Source organism: Dendroctonus ponderosae, unplaced genomic scaffold (genome assembly GCF_020466585.1).
Source record: "Dendroctonus ponderosae isolate FM_Combo_2020 unplaced genomic scaffold, Dpon_F_20191213v2 Dpon_F_20191213_1, whole genome shotgun sequence".
In the NCBI taxonomy this organism is placed as follows: domain Eukaryota; kingdom Metazoa; phylum Arthropoda; class Insecta; order Coleoptera; family Curculionidae; genus Dendroctonus; species Dendroctonus ponderosae.
The window spans coordinates 24,470,033-24,476,345 of NW_026017110.1; the positions used below are offsets into that span (position 1 = coordinate 24,470,033).

At 34.7% G+C, this 6,313-nt stretch overlaps 1 protein-coding gene across 1 annotated transcript in view; it reads right to left on the bottom strand.

Moving 5' to 3' along the window:
- The window catches only part of LOC109535332 (protein sprouty homolog 2), a 59,743-nt gene extending 54,354 nt beyond the window's left edge, over positions 1 to 5,389 (bottom strand). The window contains exon 1 of the mRNA XM_048666464.1: positions 5,014 to 5,389. The gene's annotated coding sequence lies outside the window, so the exon portion shown is untranslated. The remainder of the gene's footprint in view (positions 1 to 5,013) is intronic.
- Between the last annotated feature and the right edge of the window lie 924 nt (positions 5,390 to 6,313).

A 6,313-nucleotide genomic window follows, 5' to 3' on the forward strand; every position in this document is an offset into this window, starting at 1 on the left:
TAAACTTAATTACAAACTTCAAAACATGACATTTCAAAAAATGACATTGCCACAAAATTTTAAATATGAAATCGATGCATTTTATTATTCGTGTAGTCTTTCATTCGAATAAAAAATAGTGTTCGATACGAGGGCGAAAATTTGTTTTTCGAACTCCTGACGGATTTACAACGCCGTCGTCAGTGGGATTTGACAAAAGTGCAATTTTATCGTTTCGTTGCCTGCTAAATTCTACACAAAAAACATCTCTTAACTTTTCTTCGTACAGCGCATCACTTTCGAGTAAAAAAATTAAAATCGTACTAATGCATGTTTTAAAATCAATCCTCACATCAACAGCTATTCTAAGACGTACATTAATACTATTTTAATTTGTTTACTCGAAAGTGATGCGATGTATGAAGAAAACTCAAGAGATCCTTTTTGCTTGCAATTGAATAACTCAGTGGCGCAACACTTTTCTTTTAAAATAATGTCATGTCGGTACGCGTTATTGGGGGACAAAAAAATGTTTTGTTCAGTAGAAACATGGCCACTCGATAGCTATTGAAATTTGCAGAATTTTCTTAAAATATATCAGGCGCTTTCGGAAATGTTAATTTTTTGTGTTTTAAAATAAAACTTCGACACCCACCCTGCATTTTTGTTACGATACCATTAAAACCATCGTTTAATAGAACATTCGATGTTAAAATAATGACTGCAATCACCTGCTAAAGTATGTCAGAGAAGGTGATTCCAAACGAATCACCCTTTAAACAGGTTTTACGAAAATTTACCCGGGGGCATCAACTTGGATTTTAAATTGTGCTGCTCTTGAAAACTTAAAATGTAGGTATAACAATGTCAAACATGTACCCAGTTTACCTTTTGTAGAGATCGTTTAAATTTGAATCACCCTGTACAAGAATTAACAGCCTGTCATCAAAAAGATTGATCTGGTCAATCAAAAATCATTAAAAGCCAAGCCTCAGAAAAGCGCAAAAGAAAAGAAAGAATTAATTTACCCTCTATTAACACGACGTGACGCAATAATGGAATTTCCATCTAAAAACGAGTTTGGTGGACCAATTAAAGCTTTATAAAAAATCTAGACCGAGAAAACATATGTACGTGTACTTACGGTTCACGTAGGTTTCACTGCATGAAATGCAAAGTTATCAAGATCCTAATCATTGTTCAACATATCATTACAAACGCATAAAACCGTTCCAAATAAGTGATATTTCAGCTTTGAGCGTTAAAACTGATAACACGTTAGTACGTCCCATCAGTGGCAATCAAAATGAGATTTATCTACTTAGAAAAGTTACGTGTTTCGCTGATGAAAGAATGGCAATTTGGACGATTTCCGCAACCCATTCAGAGTTATCAATGAACAGTCCATTCAACGCAAGCATCCATTAATTGTTTCTCATTGTTCGGATTATCTTGTGCCAGTCTAGGTGCAAATACCGTTTTAAAAGCGATGATTCTCGTTCATAATTCGCAATTCAAACGTAATCATGAATGGAGTTTGTGTAGATTGATAATTTTGCATTGTAGGTATACAGAGTGTACCCAACACACATCCAACATCTAAGCATTAACGATTTAATAATTGATTGATTGGCCGAAGAAAATGTGAAATAGAACTGTTTAAAGAGTTACAAGGATTTTGAACCGAATTAAATTCTACTCATGCACCTTTTGAAATGCTATCGCCAAACCGAATGCAAACGTTTAGCAATAAACACATAGTCGGCAATAAATTACGTAATATCTGCTCATTCATAGTAGCCAAGTGGGTTCGATTATGGGGCATTCATTAAAATTGGCCCAAAATTGGACATGTTGTTTAGTTCTTTATTGAGTAATTCGATATGGATTGGGGCAAAACGCTAATATAGATGTGGATATAATGTTTAAAACTCAAGTTTAAAATGGAAGTTTATAATAGTATTCATGTGTTTACCAATCCGTTCCGCCGGCGCTGATCTTGCCATAACATCCGGCGACGTATTGCGTCGTTATTTTTGGGCGTCTACGCCCAGTGGCGGTTCCGTTAGCCGTAAATTTTGGAAAAATCATCACAAACCAGCGTGAAAAACATTAAATTGACACTAACCTGCTCCGAAAGTTTACAACAAAAATCTAAATCAGTAGAGAACTAATTTTAGCAGAGCAGTTCATCAATTAATAAACGTTGATTTTTTACATGATGGAAATTCAACTAAGTATTTGATTGATATTTGAAAAACAATTGTAGTTTGGATTCCCCTCTCTTATTCGTGCATTTTGGGGCAAATTAATGAAAATTTTATTAACAGATAACAGAAGTTTAAAGTAGGAACTAAATAATTAATCACCTATCGACATTCAGTTTTTAGCATATTGCTACCTTAATTGGGTGTTTCGCAACAGTGAAAAATAACCTCGTACATCCGAATTACTTAACGCTAGTATTGAAATTCAAAAACGACATCTGATTAAATCAATACAGGTCCGTGTAATGAAATAGTAAAAATGCAAATATTTGCTTAAGAAAATGCACGTATTTCAGTATCTACAACCGAATTATTCAGTCCGCGGTCTTAAATACATACATGTATGTTTTCGAATCTCCGTTCGTTCGCGCTTGTAACAAAAACGTTTATGAATTAATTTTCTGGAACATTAAATTCTAGAATGAACGCACTAAAAGTGTTTCTATCGAAATTATTAAATCTGGCTGCATACATAGAACCGACATGGACAGTCAAAGATGTGCAAAGAAAAGGGAGAGAATCCAATTTATTTCCAGACTAGGTACATTAGAAACCCCATTTCAATCAACATCCAGGAATCAATTTAAATTGAAAGAGACGAGGAAATTTGCTCGAATGTTGAATGCTTATAAATTGCAAGTTTCCAGAACTCTAAGCATTCTAATTGAAGTGTTTTCTAAAATATAACTTCAGTTCACATTTCCAACTAATGAAAATTTTCACTCGACGCCCTATTTTGCAAATAGGATTCTGATTAAGTTTGGAAGAAATTCGATGAAATATGGTACAGGCAGGCGTTTTTTGAAAAATTTCTCGAAGTCGTCGATTTCTATTTTTGATGGGAAAGTAATAAAGTCAAATATGGTGGGAAAAATGTTCAATGTGCAAATCACCCAAATAATTTTTTTTAAATACGACAACCTGTATATTCTTGCATATTTTGGCTTCATGGGTAATTTTAAACATCTTTTATAATTAGGTAATTTTTCAAAGTAAGATTTGTGTAATAAACTTATCAATTTCAAGCCATTAAACTGGTCACTTTAGTGCCTCTGACTTAAAAAAAAATATATATAATTATTCCAGAGAACAATAGGTGCCCCATTATTTGAATCCTCCTTTTTAGACTAATTTCCAAAATGTATGACACATATTTATATTTGTTCTTAATTCGGTTCAACGTGGACAGAAAGTTATGAAAGAAAGGAAAATATAAACAAACTAAAATTTTATTTTTGCACAAAAATGGCACTTACTTTAATCTTGATTAGTGTTTTAATGGTTTTTGATCACATTTTGCAAATCGGGAGTGTTTCCTACCAAGTCTTGATAGCTTCCATATCGAACTAAACTAAAAAATCAGGGTATTTTTTGTCTTCTTTGAACACGTAAGTAGGTACATTCATCTTTCTTCATCTTCATGTAGGTACTTCATATCAGATTAACAAGGCATTTGTATATAGAGTGAGTTTTGGGACATTTTTGAGCATGTAAATTCGATCAACTGAAATTTCGATTTCCAATTATCCGTAAAATACATTTTCTCAGAAATAAGTACCAAGTAGTTGAAAATGTTTAAAAATGTCACAACACGACTCGAAATCAAACGAAACTGTGCATTCGAGAAAATAGAAATTTGCTTAAAAAATTATATTAGAAAATTAATGTCAGTGATTAATGTTGGATAAACATGAAATATTTATACAAGAGACCATTTTTTCGGCCAACCGTTTGGAAATATTTTTTTAAATCCTTCCTACTCGAGACACCGTGTATATAAATTCCACAATTTGATTGGTTGCCTGAATGAATGAAATCATTCATTCACAGTTATAAGCTTTTATACATGGTGGTCGCCATAAATATCCCGATAAAAAAATTGTTTTCCTCTTCGTGGTTTCGTTTCGCAGATACTTACAGGGTGACAAAAATCCATATTACTAGAAACTGTTTTTACAGCACACCAAATAACTTTTGTACACAAATTAACCCTATTAGTAGCAACTTTTCGCCCCCTACTCGAATTCATTGGACCGGTGGTAGCGAGTTTAAAGTATTGTTGCTAAATGTGTGTTTTTGGACAAGAAATGCCATTTTTCTCGAAAACGGTTAACTAGAGCAAAAAACCAAGATAATTCGTTTTGTGTAAAATTTGTTGGCTCTTCACCAATTACCGCCGAATAATTTTTCCAGTGGCGTATAAGTTAGGCGGGAATAAAACTATGGGACACTTGAAAATCTCCACCACTGGCACATCCGATGAATTCGAGTAGAGTGCGAAAAAGTTGCTATTAATAGTGGAAATGCGTGCACGAAATGTAAGTAGTTGAAAATGTTTCTAACTTATTGGTAAACAGTTTTGAAAACTTGAATTTTTGCCATTCGAGTATCTCGGAAACGAAAGGGCGGAGAGAAAAATCGAAGGGAAACAAAATGTTTCTTTTTTCATGAGGCCCTGCATCTACACCAGGTAAATTGAAAATGGGAACTTGATAACATACGAGAAAAAGAGTGTCAGGGGGTAGAAACCTGTCACTTTGGCAGGCTTATGAATGGCAGTAAATGAATGAATGCGATCGGGAAGTTTTATGAAACAATCGTCTAATGGCAGGTATTCCGAGTGAAAACTGGTGTATCACTTGTAAAGCAGGATTTTAAACAAGATTCGTCGAATAGCGTAGAAAAACAAATCCAGCCTGGTTCTCATTGGTAATTTGTTTACAAATCCCTTGCCAACTTAGTGCTTTCCTGCAAACAGTCCACTTACCTTTCGACGAGTGGCAATGGCCGAGAAAATCACTGGGCTGTTCTGGTGGTGGCACTGTTGCGGCCAAGGGGTGACAAATCAATCCGAAATCCTCTGCGGGTGGAAATTTCAACAGTTTAACTGTTGCTTCTGTTCGAAAGCGCACAATGTACGGCGGCCATGTTTAATTCATCCTACACGAATCCCGACGTTTCGTCACAGTTCGACACTGATTTCGGCCATTTTCCGGCACTAAACCAGCCACTATTTATTCGGATTATCGACCAGAATTGTTAAACTTTGGTATGCCGCACTAAAAATTTGATTTTGGCCTTTGCAAGCTGCCTTTTACGAACGATTTCGATGTCCTTCTGCTCTCGACGCGGCAATGTTGCCGGATGTCGACGTTGCCACGTGATCCGCTCCATACGGTGGTCTTGCTTCTCATGAATCACCGAACAAAATCGGTTTTTATTATCCCCAATTTCTTAACTTATTTTAGGGTTTTTTGGTTGAAAAAAGTAAAACAGCGTTGATGTTAAATAAGAGTCACAAAGCTCCTGGAAGCACTACACCGCATAAAAACTATTAACAAATACAATTAAATAATTACAATAAGCTTGCAGAAGAACGAAACACAGCTTAAAGAAGGACGCTTTTTGCGATAAGGATTTCAACCCCAAAAGCATAAAGATAGACCTTATAAGAATCTCCAAACCGTTTTTGAATACAGTAAAGTCCGCTTATAATGAACCCGATTATAGTGAACTTTCGGTTAAAACGAACTTTTTTCCTTTAATTGAAACGTCGTCCATAAAGACCAACACATTTTTTTACTGGTTATAACGAACCCGTTTATAACAAACTTCCGGATATAACGATCACTTTTTAGGTTAGTTGTATATTCACTTTCCGTTTATAACGAACTTCCACGCTCAGCAACGCTTGTTTATATTAGTGAGAGTTTTAGAATGGAAGAATGTAAATCGTTTTAGAATGGAAAAACAAAAACGCAAAGCTTTTTCACTAAATGAAAAGTACGAGATTAATAACAAAATAAAAAGTGGAGTAAAGCAGAGTGACATGTGTAAGGAATTAGCACTTGGAAAGTCTACTGTTGCAACAATATATAAAAACAGAGAAAACATTTTATCAGCGTCTGACAAAACAAATGTTAGATGTAGGAAGTTAAAATTATCTGCATATGAAAAGGTTGACAAAGGACTTATTAAGTGGTTTACTCAAAAAAGACAAGAAAACGTTCCCATAAGTAGCAGTGTTTTGCAAGAAAATGCTAGTGAAATGGGGAGTAAAATCAAAA